Source organism: Ranitomeya imitator, chromosome 4, assembly GCF_032444005.1.
Source record: "Ranitomeya imitator isolate aRanImi1 chromosome 4, aRanImi1.pri, whole genome shotgun sequence".
Lineage (NCBI taxonomy): Eukaryota > Metazoa > Chordata > Amphibia > Anura > Dendrobatidae > Ranitomeya > Ranitomeya imitator.
The window spans coordinates 210,459,968-210,476,649 of NC_091285.1; the positions used below are offsets into that span (position 1 = coordinate 210,459,968).

Below are 16,682 nucleotides of genomic sequence, written 5' to 3' on the forward strand. Positions count from 1 at the left end.
CACAATATTTAACCTCCCCAGATTATATCTGAATGCCACAACAATGGGCCAGTATAAAGGGCATAACCGCCTCAATAAATACGGGGGAGATAAAGTAAGAAAAAACCGGGTATATGTTACCTGCCGCAGAGCTTCACCAAGGCTTCCCTTCACCCCGACGCACGTTTCACCGCCAGCTTCTTCCGGGGGAGTGCCGGGGTGAAGGAGAGCCAAGCTTTTAAACCGGAGATGTCCAATAGCCGGCCAGCAGTGTTAGTCCAACAGCTGATGACGTTGACGCATCGCGCGTCTGCCCTCCTCCGAAAAACCTCAATTCCTGCCGCCGCTCAATGACACGCAAGTCCGAAGGCTGCGTGTCAGTGTGTGAGCGTCATAGGAAGCGACGGAGGATCGGGACGGCGCACATGCGCACTATCGGCACAAGACTCCACTGCCTCTCAAGCCATGACTACATGCATGGGAGATATGAACCTATAATATGATGAATACATAAAAGGGGACAACGAACAGCAGAGCAAGCAGACTAAGGGAACAAAGGGGCAGCAACCACATTAACATGAAGACAATTATGATTATAATGGTGCCCATATATATATATATATATATATAAATAATATAATAAAGTGCATAGCCGCTGAATGAATACATACATATGTCTAATATACAAATTTCATAGTGATGACTCTTATTAAAGTGCATAATGATAATTGCATTATGATACAGGTGAATTTTTTGCATATTACACACTACTAATGTTAGTAGTGTGTATGTGCAAAATTTGGGTGCTCTAGCTATTAAAGGGTTAAATCGCGGAAAAAATTGGCGTGGGCTCCCGTGCAATTTTCTCCGCCAGAATGGTAAAGCCAGTGACTGAGGGCAGATGTTAATAGCCTGGAGAGGGTCCATGGTTATTGCCCCCCCCCTGGCTAAAAACATCAGCCACTCCAGAAAAAAAAAGGGATATGAGATGGTTTACTGTATGTAAGCCATGTCTCATATCATGTCGGGTTTGGGAAGGAGATAGCAAAAGCCGGCAATTGAATTACCGGCTTTTAAGCTATCTAGCGCTGTATGAAATGTTAATATATATACATATATGTGTCTCACTGATATATATATATATATATATATATAGATTCAATATTCAATATATATATATATATATATATACCCCTATACTATGTGTAGACATTTATTTTAGCTATTCTATTCTATCCTGTCAGTGTGATTTTACTGTACACCGCACTGAATTGCTAACTTTTCTATAGAACACTGCTGCGTATTTATCACAAGTCACACTGCTGGTCCGTGTGTAATCCGTATTTTTCTGGCCCCCATAGACTTTCATTGGCATATTTTTTGCGCAATACGGTGACAAACGCAGCATGCTGCGATTTTCTACGGCCGTAGAACACCGTATAATACGGATCAGTAAAATACAGCTGATAGGAGCTGGGGCATAGAGAAGCATTGTACCGTATGCAATCCGTATTTTCAGCACCCCTCTTACATCCGTAAAACACGGTAGTGTGACGCCGTCCTATCACTGCGTTGCCATGAGAGTTTGCCGTAGTTAATCTGCTCCGGTGCTTTCACTTACGGCACCGCTGAGTGTGAAAGTGCTCACACAGCGGTAGTGCCATAAGTGATTGTTCTACATGTGAGATCACCGTGGGACACCTGGACTACGGTGGACAGGGAGTATATGTTGGTTTACATTATTTCTAGGAGATGAGGGCGTTGGGGATTTGGTGTGAGGTATAATAGGTTTTTATTTTTATGTGAATATATATGTAATTTAACTTTTTTTCTTATTATAGAACTGTGAGCACAGGCGCCAGAAGATGATACTATTTTCCCATCATAGCACCTTCTGTCACTGTTATCAGTGACAGCAGACATAGCCAGAGGGGAGCAGTAGTCTCATCGGTGCACACTTTTTTTTTTACCACTGGTCACCTCTGTGGGTTGCAGTCAGCTGTGAAATCACACTGACATCTGTCAGCATGACCCCGCAGCACTTTGACAGACAGTACTAGCGCTAGCGTTAAAACACACACACGCACACACACATTCTCCACCCACACTTCCTCCTTCTGACCATTTCCTTTTCTGCAGCGTTTTTGCCAGCACATCTGCTGCAAATCCACAAACCTTTTTACACCTGCGGATTTGCCTGATTCTGGAAGTCAATGGGTGCAGAAACGCTGCAGATACGCAAAAAGAACTGACATGCTGTGTAGAATAAGAATGGAAATTTCCGCAGCATGTGCACAACAATTCAGGAATGCCATTGATTAACATTGCTTTAATAATCCAGTGCGGATTTATAGCATTTCCGTGTGGGGAAAAACGCTGCGGAAAAGCAACAAATCCGCAATGTGTGCACGTAGCCTTAATGTTCATCGCCTTCAAACAGTCCCTTCAAACAGACTACTTTGAAGGCAACACTCGCTGCAGCAAAACAAACATACTTCTCATATCCTCCATGTCTCACAACCCTAAACAGTTATTCAACACTTTCAATTCTCTCCTCTGTCCCCAGCACCTCTTCCCTCTCCACTCATCTCAGCCGAAGACTTTGCCTCATTTTCAAGCAGAAGATTGATAACATCAAAGACGGTTTTGGTTGACAACCCCCAGAGCCCTTCCTCCTAACTGCTCAGCCCTCCTCCTCCAAAACCAACTTCTCCACCATTACAGAAGATTGACTCTCCACTCTACTCTCAAGATCACATCTCACCACCTGTGCACTTGACCCGATCCCATCCCACTTCATCCCAAACCTCACCAGTCTTTATCCCAATCCTAACACATCTCTTCAACCTATCACTAACAACTGGTGTTTTCCCCTCAAGCTTTAAACATGCCTCAATCACACCTATCCTCAAAAAGCGCTTTCTTTACCCATCCTCTGTATCTAGTTATCACCCAATATCACTTCTCCCCATGCGTCAAAACTACTGGAACAATATAAAATAAACCCGGCACTCAACTTATGGTGAATCTCTTGGGATTTATTAACAAGAGAGAAGATAAACGTGGCTTGCTCACAGGGTCCGACCAAAACAGGGTCGTGGGTGGCCTGAGAGGAGCTGTAGAACAGATTAGTCCATGTGACGCGGTGTCCACCGCTTGTCTGCCAAAGGCAAGCGGTGGACACCGCGTCGCATGGACTAATCTGTTCTACAGCTCCTCTCAGGCCACCCACGCTATTCCAGACCCTGTTTGGTCGGACCCTGTGAGCCTGCTTCTATCTACTTCCTGAACTCACATCACTGGCAGAATTTCACTGCCTCACCTTCCACCGCTCCTATTGACAGTACGTTACTGAGGAAGGCCAATATTGGCCGAAACGTTTATCTTCTCTCTTGTTAATAAATCCCAAGAGATTCACCATAAGTTGAGTGCCGGGTTTATTTTATATTGATATATGGTGTGGGATCCTACCCGGGCACCTTCACAGGGTAGTGCTTACGGTTCTTTTTCCCAAAACTACTGGAACAACACATCTATCTTGAAATGTCCTCCCACATCTCTTCTTGCTCCCTGGCTTCCGGCCGCATCACTCCCCTGAAACTGCCCTAACTAAAGTCATCAATGACCTATTAACCACCCAAGCCAAGCAACACTACTCTGTCCTCTTCCTCCTGGACCGGTCTTCTGTCTTTGACACAGTGGTCCATTCCCTATTACTAGAGACTCTCTCATCCCATGGCATCACTGACTTGGCCCTATCTTGGATCTCATCAGACCTAACAGACCGGATGTTCAGTGTCTCCCACTCACACATCACCTCCTCACCTCACCCCCTTTCTGCCGGAGTCCTGCAAGGTTTAGTCCTAAGGCCCTGCTCTTCTCCATTTACACCTTTGGTTTGGGACAGCTCATAGAATCTCATGGCTTTCAGTATCCCCTCCGTGGTGATGACACACAGATCTACGTCTCTGGATCAGATATCACCTCCCTACTAACGAGCGTCCCACAATGTCTGTCTGCTATTTCATCCTTCGCCGCTAGATTTCTAAAACTTAACATGGACAAAACAAAATTCATAATCTTTCCCCAATCTCACTCGACTTCCCCCCAACGGACCTATCCATTTAAGTAAATGGCTGCTCACTCTTCCATGTCACACAAGCTCGCTGCCTTAGGGTAATCCTTAACACTGATCTCTTCTTCAAACCACATATCCAAGCCCTTTCCACTTCCTGCCGACTTCAACTCAAAAATATTTCCCCGATCCGTACATTCCTCAACTAAGAATCTGCAAAAACTCTAGTCCATGCCCTCATCATCTCCCGCCTTGAGTACTGCAACCTCCTGCACTCTTGCACCCCTCCAAACTATTCAAAACTCTGCTGCCCCCGCCCCTCCCCCTCCCCCGGCCTATCCCCTCTGTCAATCCCTGCACTGGCTCCCCATTACCCAGAGGCTCCAGTTCAAAACCCTAACCATGGCATGCAAAGCCATCCACAACCTGGGTCCTTCATAAATCTGTGACCTCGTCTCCTGGTACTTACCTGCATGCAACCTCCGATCCTCACAAGATCACCTTCTCTACTCCCCTTCCCATAATTGCATACAAGATTTCTCCAGCGCATCCCCCCTACTCTGGAACTCTCTACCCCAACATATCAGACTCTAGTCTACTGTGGAAACCATCAAAAGGAACCTGATGACTCACCTCTTCCGACGAGCCTACAACCTGCAGTAACCACCGATCCACCAAACCACTGCACGAGCAGCTCTGCCCTCGCCTATTGTATCCTCATCCATCCCCAGTAAATTGTGAGCCCTCGTGGTCAGGCTCCTCTCTCCTCCTGTACCAGTCGTGACTTGTATTGTTTAAGATTACTGTACTTGTTTTAATCATGTACACCCCTTCTCACATGTAAAGCACCATGGAATAAATGGCGCTATAATAATAATAATAATGTGTGAATGGTGAGGATGTGGTGCAGAAGCTGAGTTTTTCCCTACAGTTAGGGGTGGGACTGTGGAATGTTTAAGGAGTGAAGTCTGCGCAGAGTCTCAAGGGGGTTGAAAATTGTGTCAGTGTGGGGCCCTGAAGTTCCTGGTGGCAACCCTGATAACAAGCTGTCTGTGGAATACAGGGACTTTATAGCAGCCATTATGGATGACAATGTAATACAGGAACTCTGCAGCTTCTCTCTTTGGCTTATAAAGAAGGGATGATATTGAATGTTGTTGCTTGGATGAGATTACCTTCAATTTGATATAAAGGTTGCAATACATAATTCAGCTAAGGAAACACAACCAGTGAATCACGACAGAGTGAGGGGATGTGCACGCACAACTTATTTTTTAGGCGGATTCCGCCTCCTGAAAAAGTACTGCAAAAGATGAACATATGCACAGTAAAAAAGAACATTGCTTTGCACATGTTCAGTCTTTTGCTATTTCTTTTAACAGCTTTAGAGTTCGGAAACCATGAGGCCGTTAAAAGAAGTAGCGTATTCATTCCTTGGATAGTTTCCAATTGGATGGGGGCAACAAATCCTCCACAAAACCGCCAATGAAGCCACCTCCGGAAAAAAACCAGGAGATGCTTCTCCTAGGAAAACATGGCCTGGTCCACTGGCATACTAAAGACATCTTATACACATACCCTCACACTGAATGCCGCGGCAATATTGGGTGCAGGTGTTGGCTGTATGTCCCACAGCAATGCCCACGATCGGTGCTAGCAAGCTCATCAAGAGAATGCCAAGAGTGTGCAAAGCAGTCATCAAAGCAAAAGGTGGCTACTTTGAAGAACCTAGAATATAAGACATATTTTCAGTTGTTTCACACTTTTTTGTTAAGTATATAATTCCACATGTGTTAATTCATAGTTTTGATGCCTTCAGTGTGAATTTACAATTTTCATAGTCTTGAAAATACAGAAAAATCTTTAATGTGAGAAGGTGTGTCCAAACTTTTGGTCTGTAATGTATATTGCTCAAAAAAATAAAGGGAACACTAAAATTCCGCATCCTAGATATCACTGAATGAAATATTCCAGTTGTAAATCTTTATTCATTACATAGTGGAATGTGTTGAGAACAGTAAAACCTAAAAACTATCAACGTATATCACAACTAATATCCCATGGAGGTCTGGAGTTGGAATGATGCGGAAGTGGAAAATGAAGTTATAGGCTGATCCAACTTCAGTGGAAATGCCTCAAGATAAGGAAATGATGCTCAGTAGTGTGTGTGACCTCCACGTGCCTGTATGACCTCCCTACAACGTCTGGCATACTCCTGATGAGGCGGCAGATGGTCTCCTGAGGGATCTCCTCTCAGACCTGGACTAAAGCATCCGCCAACTCCTGGACAGTCTGTGGTGCAACGTGATGTTGGTGGATGGTGTGAGACATGATGTCCCAGATGTGTTTAATCGGTTTCAGGTGTGGGGAACGGGCGGGCCAGTCCATAGCTTCAATGCCTTCATCTTGCAGGAACTGCTGACACACTCCAACCACATGAGGTCTGGCATTGTCCTGCATTAGGAGGAACACAGGGCCAACCACAGCAGCATATGGTCCCACAAGGGGTCTGAGGATCTCATCTCTGTACCTAATGGTAGTCAGGCTACCTCTGGCGAGCACATGGAGGGCTGTGCAGCCCTGCAAAAAACCACCCCACACCATTACTGACCCACTGCCAAAGCGGTCATGCTGAAGGATGTTACAGGCAGCAGATCGCTCTCCACGGCGTCTCCAGACTCTGTCACGTCTGTCACATGTGCTCAGTGTGAACCTGCTTTCATCTGTGAAGAGCGCAGGGTGCCAATGGTGAATTTGCCAATCCTGGTGTTCTGTGGCAAATGCCAAGTGTCCTGCACGGTGTTGGGTTGTGAGTACAACCCCCATCTGTGGACATTGAGCAATCAGACCATCCTCATGGAGTCGGTTTCTAACCAATTGTGCAGACACATTCACATTTGTGGCCTGCTGGAGGTCAATTTGTATGGCTCTGGCAGTGCTCCTCCTGTTCCTCCTTGAACAAAGGCTGAGGTAGCGGTCCTGCTGCTGGGTTGTTGCCCTCCTACAGCCCCCTCCACATCTCCTGATGTACTGGCCTGTCTCCTGGTAGCGCCTCCAGCCTCTGGACACTACGCTGACAAACAGCAAAACTTCTTGCCACAGTTCGCATTGATGTGCCATCCTGGATGAGCTGCACTACCTGAGCCACTTGTGTGGGTTGAAGAGTCCATCTCATACTACCAAGAGTGTGAAAGCACAACCAACATTCAAAAGTGACCAAAACATCAGCCATAAAGCATTGGTACTGAGATGTTGTCTGTGGTCCCCACCTGCAGAACTACTCCTTTATTGATTGTGTCTTGATGGATTAATTTCCATCTGTTGTCTATTCCATTTGCACAACAGCATGTGAAATTGATTGTCAAAGAGTGTTGCTTCCTAAGTGGATAGTTTGATTTCACAGAAGTTTGATTTGATTGCATATAATATATACACACACAGTCACACCCATATAGAGTACCTAGCCCTGACAAAGCTGCCATGTGACAATGTACATTGGGTATTGCCCGATACCCCACCACTTGTCAGGTTGTTTTGTATGCATTTTTTCTCTTTCATTCACTTTCTGATTTGCTGCTACTCTATTGGTGAGTTTTCCCTGCTTGGTCTGTCTGTCAGATTATGACCATTGTGACGGATCCCTTCTCCGTGGTGTCACTAATTCGTCACGTGCCCGCTCTCAGCACGTGACTTGGGTTGTGCCTGCAAGGGTTAATCTATCTCCCCACTCTCAGACCAGCATTCAACTTTTGTCCTATGCTGTAATGGGAGCATAAATCACACACCTGCTCATACACGCTGCCACCACTCACCAAATACACGGGCAATGAGTCCCGGAAATATTAATACTAATAATGTCTACCACTCATAAGGCTCACACACCTTAGGCTATGGATTCTTTTAGAACATTCAAGGTTCAACTTGTTAAAGTTTTATACTTTAGTACAAAAAGTTCAATGCTTACAATAAGAAAAAGGTATAAAAATATCATAATAAAAAGACATACAACTTATGCAAAGCAGTATAAAATAACAGGAGAAAACTTACAGAAATAATCTAACTGGTAGTTTGCTTTCTACTCCCTGAGGGAAGGGGGGTGAATGGAGTTGGTGGAACACATCAGCTTTGGCTGCCCTCACATGTGAACACGATTCTCCGAATACTGGTCTAATTTATAACTTTGGTCTGGAGGTCAGGTTTCTAGACCAGCCCCTCAGGTTAATATCATAACTGCTTGTTTTTTGATTGGACCACGGCCACGCCCCCCAATGAATATATTATTTTCTCTTGAGATCCTTTGTGTAACAGCTCTCCCAGAGATACTATCAGGCCGTAATTAACATCTCTCTTCCAAGAGCTAGGAGGTGCCAAATGTTACCTTCTTGGCTTTCAGCAGGACCCCTTGGTGAAATTGGAGACAGAATTCTACTTGTCTAAGTACATATTAACACCTGGGTGCGACATACTGCTTTTCAAGACAGATGTTACATTATTGCCAGTGACACAATAAATCTATACATAGTCCACTGCACACATATATATATATATATATATATATATATATATATATATATAAAATCCTTAATCAAATCAAGTGGCCCCCTGACCCTCCTCCCATAAACCAGTTCAAAGGAGGAGAATCCAATAGACGCCTGGGGTACCTCTCTATAGGCAAACAACAAATGGGGGAGGTACCGTCCCCGGGCTCTCCCTTCAGTTTCCTCCAGCATTTTGAGCATTTGCTTTAATGTTCCGTTAAAACGCTCGCAGAGTCCGTTGGTTTGGGGATGATAGGCGCTGGCCACAAAATTCTGTACTTGTATTCTTTCACAGGCTTTCCATCAGATCAGACATGAACTGGGTTCCCTGATCGGTTAACATTTCCCTGGGGAAACCCACACGAGAGAACACAGTCAGTAAAGCATCCGCCACTTTGTCTGCTCGGATGGAGGACAGTGCCACAGCTTTCGAGTATCGTGTAGCATAGTCCACCACTGTGAGGATGTACTTTTTGCCAGAGCTGCTAGGGATTGAAGGAGACGTCGGTCAATGCCCTACTGCATTCCACTTCAGCACATACTAGGTCTACTATACGTGCCATACCAATAGGCCAGTTTTTGAGAATGAAAAGGATTTGTTCCACGGATGGGGTCTTCGAGTGTCAGGCCCGGGACCTCACCAATCGTTTCCAGGATTGGGGCTACAGCAGGAGAGTCATCAAAAAGGGCTATCTTCATGCCAGGAGGACTCCCAGAGACCAATTGCTCTGCATGCTTTCCGGGTCTACCCCCACTAAGAACTAAGAGAGATCAAGAGATCAGCCACTCAGATTTATTTCCACATTCAAAAATAGGTGGAATGACATTCGGGAGGTCCTGCAGAGACACTGGTCGGTGTTAAAAAGAGAACCCACCCTAAATAAAATTTTGCCTGACCGACCCCTCCTTACAGCTAGAAGGGGGAGGAGTCTTAAAGATCAGTTGGTAAGGAGCCATTATGTCCCAGTTCTCCCCAGAATTTTTGGATCGGGACTACAGAGGTAGGGCTGTTTTCCATGTGGCTCTTGCAAAGCATGTAGAAATATTCTTAGGGCTACTACTTTTTCGGCGGCAGGAGGGGGTAGGAAGTACCGGATCACAAGCTACATTTCATGTAGTACTGCTTATGTAGTATATTATGCTACTTGTACCTGCAATTTGATTTATATTGGCCTCACTTCTCGTGAACTTCGTGTCAGGGTCCGAGAACATGTTAGAGATATTGTAGCTGCAAGGGACATTGTTAACGTCTCGGAAATTAAGACCATTCTGAGACATTTCAGACTACACCATGACTGTAACCCGGATGCACTTAAGATACGGGGGATCGATCAGGTCCGCTCCGGCATCAGGGGTGGGGACCTTAAACGCACACTGGCACAAATAGAATGCCTGTGGATCGTGTCATTGGGGACTATGGCCCCAAATGGCCTTAACCCCTTCACGACATGCGCCGTACATCTACTGCGCATGCCGTGAATCCCCCTTTGATGTGGGCTCCGGCGGTGAGCCCACATCAAAGTCGCGACATGTCAGCTGTTTTGTACAGCTGACATGTGCGCGCAATAGCGGCGGGTGAAATCGCTATTCACCCGCCGCTATTAACCTGTTAAATGCCGCTGTCAAACACAGACAGCGGCATTTAACTACCGCATCCGGCCGGGCGGCCGGATATGACGTCATCGCCGACCCCCGTCACATGATCGGGGGTCGGCGATGCATCAGGAAGGTAACCATAGAGGTCCTTGAGACCTCTATGGTTACTGATGCAGGTCTGCTGTGAGCGCCCCCCTGTGGTCGGCGCTCACAGCACACCTGCATTTCTGCTACATAGCAGCGATCTGATGATCGCTGCTATGTGGCAGAGCCGATCAGGCTATGCCAGCTTCTAGCCTCCCATGGAGGCTATTGAAGCATGGCACAAGTAAAAAAAAAATGTTTTTAAAAATATGAAAAAAATATAAAAAATATAAAAGTTTAAATCACCCCCCTTTCGCCCCATCCTAAATAAAACAATTAAAAAAAACCCAAACCTACACGTATTTGGTATCACCGTGTTCAGAATCGCCCGATCTATCAATCAAAAAAAAGCATTAACCTGATCGCTAAACGGCGTAGCGAGAAAAAAATCCGAAACACCAGAATTACGGTTTTTTGGTCGCCGCAACATTGCATTAAAATGCAATAACGGGCGATCAAAAGAACGTATCTGCGCAAAAATGGTATCATTAAAAACATCAGCTCGGCACGCAAAAAATAAGCCCTCACCCGACCCCAGATCACGAAAAATGGAGACGCTACGGGTATCGGAAAATGGCACTTTTTTTTTTTTTTTTTAGCAAAGTTTGGAATTTTTTTCACCACTTAGATAAAAAATAACCTAGTCATGTTAGGTGTCTATGAACTCGTAATGACCTAGAGAATCATAATGGCAGGCTAGTTTTAGCATTTAGTGAACCTAGCAAAAAAGCCAAACAAAAAACAAGTGTGGGATTGCACTTTTTTTGCAATTTCACCGCACTTGGAATTTTTTTCCCGTTTTCTAGTAAAAGTCATGGTAAAACCAATGGTGTCGTTCAAAAGTACAACTTGTCCCGCAAAAAATAAGCCCTCACATGACCATATTGACGGAAAAATAAAAAAGTTATGGCTCTGGGAAGGAGGGAAGTGAAAAACGAACACGCAAAAATGAAAAAGGGCCGCGACTTGAAGGGGTTAATGAGAAATTATCCTTTGTTCCATTTCTATAGACGTGGTTTGGTATCAATTATTTCCCTTTGTTTTTCACTTTCTAATTAATTATTATTGTGGTTTTAATAATTTGTCTTGTCTTTTTTGGTTTCAGTTGTTTTATCTCGTGCCTACATTTACCCTGCGGTGACGAAATCGCACTTACATTTACTCAGAATAGACATTTTTGCTGCTTGGACGTTTTTGGATTGCGTAATCAATGAAAAAAGATGTGGCATTAATTGTCATCACAGTGATTTTGACACTACTGCGGTGATACATACATGAAGATACGGACTCCATTAAGATACTGCACGTTGCACCTTGTTGATATTTTGTGGTGCTGGGAACAAATATTTGTACTTTCTGTATATTTTTGATGAGTTTCGCGTATAACTTTATTTTTATAACGCTTCTTTGACATACGTTACCTGCAGGTTTGTTTTGCCAGCATCTCTTCCCTGGTCCAAAATGGCTGCCGTAGTAGTGCGCATGCGTGATGGACTCCCTGCTAAACCGCGCCCCCAAAGGCATCTGTAAACAGCGACGCCCAGACTTCTGACGTCACGGGAGCTTTTCTCCCTCTCTGTACATCGCTGTGAAGGCCGGAGGAGCGCGGCACCGGCAGGATGATCCGCCTTCATGCGCCGCATGACTTGTGCGGTAATCAGCAGCAGCTGTAGTATTGATATATAAAACCCCTCTTTACCGCTATCCACACAGCCCCCCGAGGAAGCTCAGAACGCGAAACGCACGTCGGGGCTATCTGTTTGACACTTCAAGCAAGAGACTACAGACATGGGTAAGCGCAACACATGATATGTTACTTAGTCAGATTTCCACTTTATGGGCATGTTGCAATATGGGTGGATTTAGGAGGGACATGGCAGAGCTTTGCTCATGGGTCACTGGCTATTTAGCCTAAGATTATTGTATTCCCTCCCACAACCCTTGCACTGTTGGTGCTTTATTAGATTATTTCATATATTGCTTGTGTTGGCACCCTCCCAATGTGTAATGTGTGCATCTCCATGTCGGTGTGTCTTTCAGTCATTTACCTTATCCTCATTACTGGTATTATCTGTTTATTTATACCTTTTATCTTTGTACTATGTTAATAAAATTTACTTGTTTCATATGAAACTATTGATGTTATGAATTTTTCTGGGGCATTATGCTCTTGGTTGTTTATAGGTTCATAGGGATTGCAAGTGGCCCTATGATATCCACTGCCATTCGCTGGAAAGGCTCATCGATCACAGGCAGTGGTATCAATGGAGCTTTCTGTATATTCCCAGACTTTCCAACTCTCTGACAAAGTACACATGATCGACAGTAATTGGCAATATCTGTCCCCATCTTGGGCCAATAGAAGTTATGTGTCATGCAAGCTTTAGTCTTTTGCATTCCGAGGTTTCCGGCCAAAGGAATTTCATGGGCAATTCTCAATAATTGTTCCCTAAATGGATAAGGGACGATCAGTGGCCTTTCATAGTCCCAAGATTCTGTAGTATCTGTGGGGATAGTCTCTGTATACAGTCTGCCCTGGTCCCATTATATTCTGTCTTTGCCAGAAACAGCAGGGGGTTTGTCTGCAAGACATCTGAGCCCCTCCAGACTGACATCTATACGCAGGGCCTCCTGGAAGCTCTATCAGCTTGCATGCCCTGGCCTAGTGTGACTGCCAGGCGCTGGTCTGAGGCTGAGTCTTCAGTGTCTGTTATCAGGGACCTTGGTGGGCCTGCCATGTATGGAGGCTCCGGAACTACAGTATGGGCCTCCTGTTCTGGCATTTCTGTCTGAGACTCATCCTCTAATCTCTGGGCCTGAGTCTGAGCCGCAGCCTGACTCCGGGTCACAGCTGCCACATATTTACAGTCCTGTGCATTGGGACATTTTCCCTCCTCGCATGTGATCTGAGGTGGGTCACTTTCTTCCACCTTCTCTGTATCATTTACTTGCAAGGGAGGAACATAGTGGGACACCATCCTCCCCAGGTCCGTACCTAGCAACACATTGGTAGGAATAGCCTCTGATACTCCCACTTCTCTCAATCCTTTCCCTGCTCCCCAGTCCAGGTACACACAGGCCATGGGCACGGCAGAGCTGACCCCTCCAATCTCGGTTATAGACATAGCCTTTCCTGGTATGATATCGGCAGGGGTTATCATGGCTGGACGCACCAGGGTCCCCTCTGCCCCAGTGTCCCTGAGACCAATGGTGACTTTATTGCCAACAGTGACAGATTGACAATTCTCATTAGCCCTCGCATTAGAGCCAGCCACAAAGAGGACAGATGGTGGGAGCACAGACGGCTTTGTGGTTGTGGTTGGGCGTTTCTCCCTATCAGGGCAGACAGCGCTAACATGTCCCACTTTGTTGCAGGAGAAGCCCCGGCATGCATTGCCTAGAGAATGTCTATTCCCCGGGGCCCCATAGAAGGTGGGCTTGGACAGCTCTGGTGATCAGCCGGCAGAGGGAGAAGGGTCCCCATTTGGCTTACCTCCCCTCCAGCTGAATCCCGATGGCTTCCGCACCTCAGGCATCCTTTTAGCCACATAGCAGTCCGCAATCCTTGCAGCCTGATCCGCAGTTTGTGGCTCCCGATCACACACAAATTGTTGTACATCTGTGGGGGACATGTGAAGAAATTGATCCTTGACCATACGATCCATTAAGTCCTCAAAACTGTTAACAGAAAGTCCCCTGAGCCATTGGTGGAACGTGGTCCACAAGGTGATCACAACATCTGCATAGCTGTCAGTTGATCCACGTTGTAGGGTCTGAAACTTCCTCCGATACACTTCTGGTGTTAGGTTGTATTTCCTGATCAGGGCCTCTTTTATGGCCTCATAGTTCCCATCTAGCTCTGGTGGGAGGCCAGCAAAAACTTCCAGGGCTTTGCCTCTCAACCCCGGTGTTAGATACTGCGGCCACTGCTCACGGGGTAGATGGTATTGCCTGCAGGTTTTTTCAAACCCCCGAACGAAAGTATCTAGGTCCGTATCCTTCTCCATCACAGGGAAGTTTTCCAGACGTGGTCTCCTTGGATTTATGTCCTGGGAGGGGATTATCTGAGGACTGATACCCCGCTCTATTTGAGCCATCTGAAGCTGGAAAGTTCTGTCCTCCCGGCGTTCTGCAGCCTCTCTCTTGGCCAGGTTCCGGCGTTCTGCAGCAGCAGCCTGTCGGTGCTGTAAAATAAACTGCATGCGCAGATTGGGATCACTTGTTCCCAGCCGTTGTAAGTCCATTTGTAAAGTACAGTACATAGGCTCCTCAGCACTGGCATTTCCATCAGGTATCTCCGGTGCAAGAGCTGGCATTGCTGGGTCTCTGTGAGGTGAACTCTCTCCTTGGCCAGATGCTTCAGCACTTTGCTCCATGTCCTGCTTGACCAAGGCACATATCAGCCGCTCCCTGGATCTGTTGGCTGTCTCTATTCCTCTCTGCTAACAGAGGCCGGTCAGAGCCTCTTTGCTCAGCTTCTTGTACTGGGCTGCCATATCGATGAACAGCCTTTGCCAAATAAAAGACAGAAAAGAAAAACGGGGAATGGGAAACTGTTTGCAAGTATGTCTAAGTAAGCACTGAGTTGAACCTTGTAGAACTGGTGCACTCCTCGCAAGGATACCAATTCTTTAGTACAGGGAATAATTGCTTAAACCATGCCCTAATGCTCTAATAGAAATAATTCTATCCCACCGCTCTGCCACCAATTGTCACGGATCCCTTCTCCGTTGTGTCACTAATTTGTCACGTGCCTGCTCTCAGCACGTGACTTGGGTTGTGCCTCAAAGGGTTAATCTATCTCCCCACTCTCAGTTCAGCATTCAACCTCTGTCCTATGCCGTAATGGGAGCATAAATCACACACCGAACCAGGCCACACACCCACTCATACACGTTGCCACCACTCACTGAATATACGGGTGATGAGTCCCGGAAATATTAATACTAATAATGTCTACCACTCATAAGGCTCACACACCTTAGGCTACGGATTCTTTTACCAGACAACGGCCAGAAATATATAGCTCTATCACGTCATATACAATATGTTTCCCAAAGCAAAAAAAGTGAATCACAGAACGAAATATAATAAAATGTATTATTTTTATTAAGAATTAGTACAAATAGTAACCATTAAAATTTATAACAAAGGAAAAATAACAGGAGTAGTGACACCTACGTGCTATGCCCTGCAAGGATATATAATACAGTACAAGTATAAGGAGGTATACACAAAATATATAATCAAACAGATAAGCCCAAAAAGCAGGGGGGAACAAAATGTAGTATATGCAAGGGTTAATGTCATGGCCTATATGAATATGCAAGTGCACAACCACTATGGGTAGCTGGTTATCGTATATTGCGTCAATCAATACGCTCTTAATATGTAAAACCAACACACAATACAACCATATTATAAATAGATAGAGTTATCATTAATAAATAGAAGTCCCCAACACCCACAATGGGTGTGTCAGCGAATGTTGCATAGTAGTAGAGGTAATACCAACCTAAATGCCAGACATAGAAGAGGCCCCGACGCACGTTTCGCTATCAATGCTTCCTCGGGGGGCGTGGATATACGAAATATATAGAAATATGATACTAAATAGACATGCAACTTATACAAAACAGTATAAAATAACAGGAGAAAACTTACAGAAATCGTCTAATTGGTAGTTTGCTTTCTGCTCCGTGAGAGAGGGTGAATGGAGTTGGTGGAACACATCAGCTTCAGCTGCCCTCACATGTGAACACGATTCTCTGAATACAGGTCTAATTTATAACCTTGGTCTGGAGGTCAGGTTTCTAGACCAGCCCCTCAGGTTAATATCATAACTGCTTGTTTTTTGATTGGACCACGGCCACGCCCCCCAATGAATATATTATTTTCTCTTGAGATCCTTTGTGTAACAGCTCTCCCAGAGATACTATCAGGCCATAATTAACATCTCTCTTCCAAGAGCTAGTAGGTGCCAAATGATACCTTTCTTCTCGGATTCCAGCAGGACCCCTTGGTGAGATTGGAGACAGAATTCTACTTGTCCCAGGAAAATATATATTAACACCTGGGTGTATATATACAGTATAGACCAAAAGTTTGGACACACCTTATCATTTAAAGATTTTTCAGTATTTTCATGACCATGAAAATTGTACATTCACACTGAAGGCATCAAAACTATGAATTAACACATGTGGAATTATATACTTAACAAAAAAGTGTGAAACAACTGAAAATATGTCTTATATTCTAGGTTCTTCAAAGTAGCCACCTTTTGCTTTGATGACTGCTTTGCACACTCTTGGCATTCTCTTGATGAGCTTCAAGACGTAGTCACCGGA

General features: G+C 45.2%; 1 pseudogene; it reads right to left on the reverse strand.

Moving 5' to 3' along the window:
- Nucleotides 1-13,787: 13,787 nt before the first annotated feature.
- Nucleotides 13,788-14,828, reverse strand: LOC138674479 (uncharacterized; annotated as a pseudogene).
- Nucleotides 14,829-16,682: the final 1,854 nt, after the last annotated feature.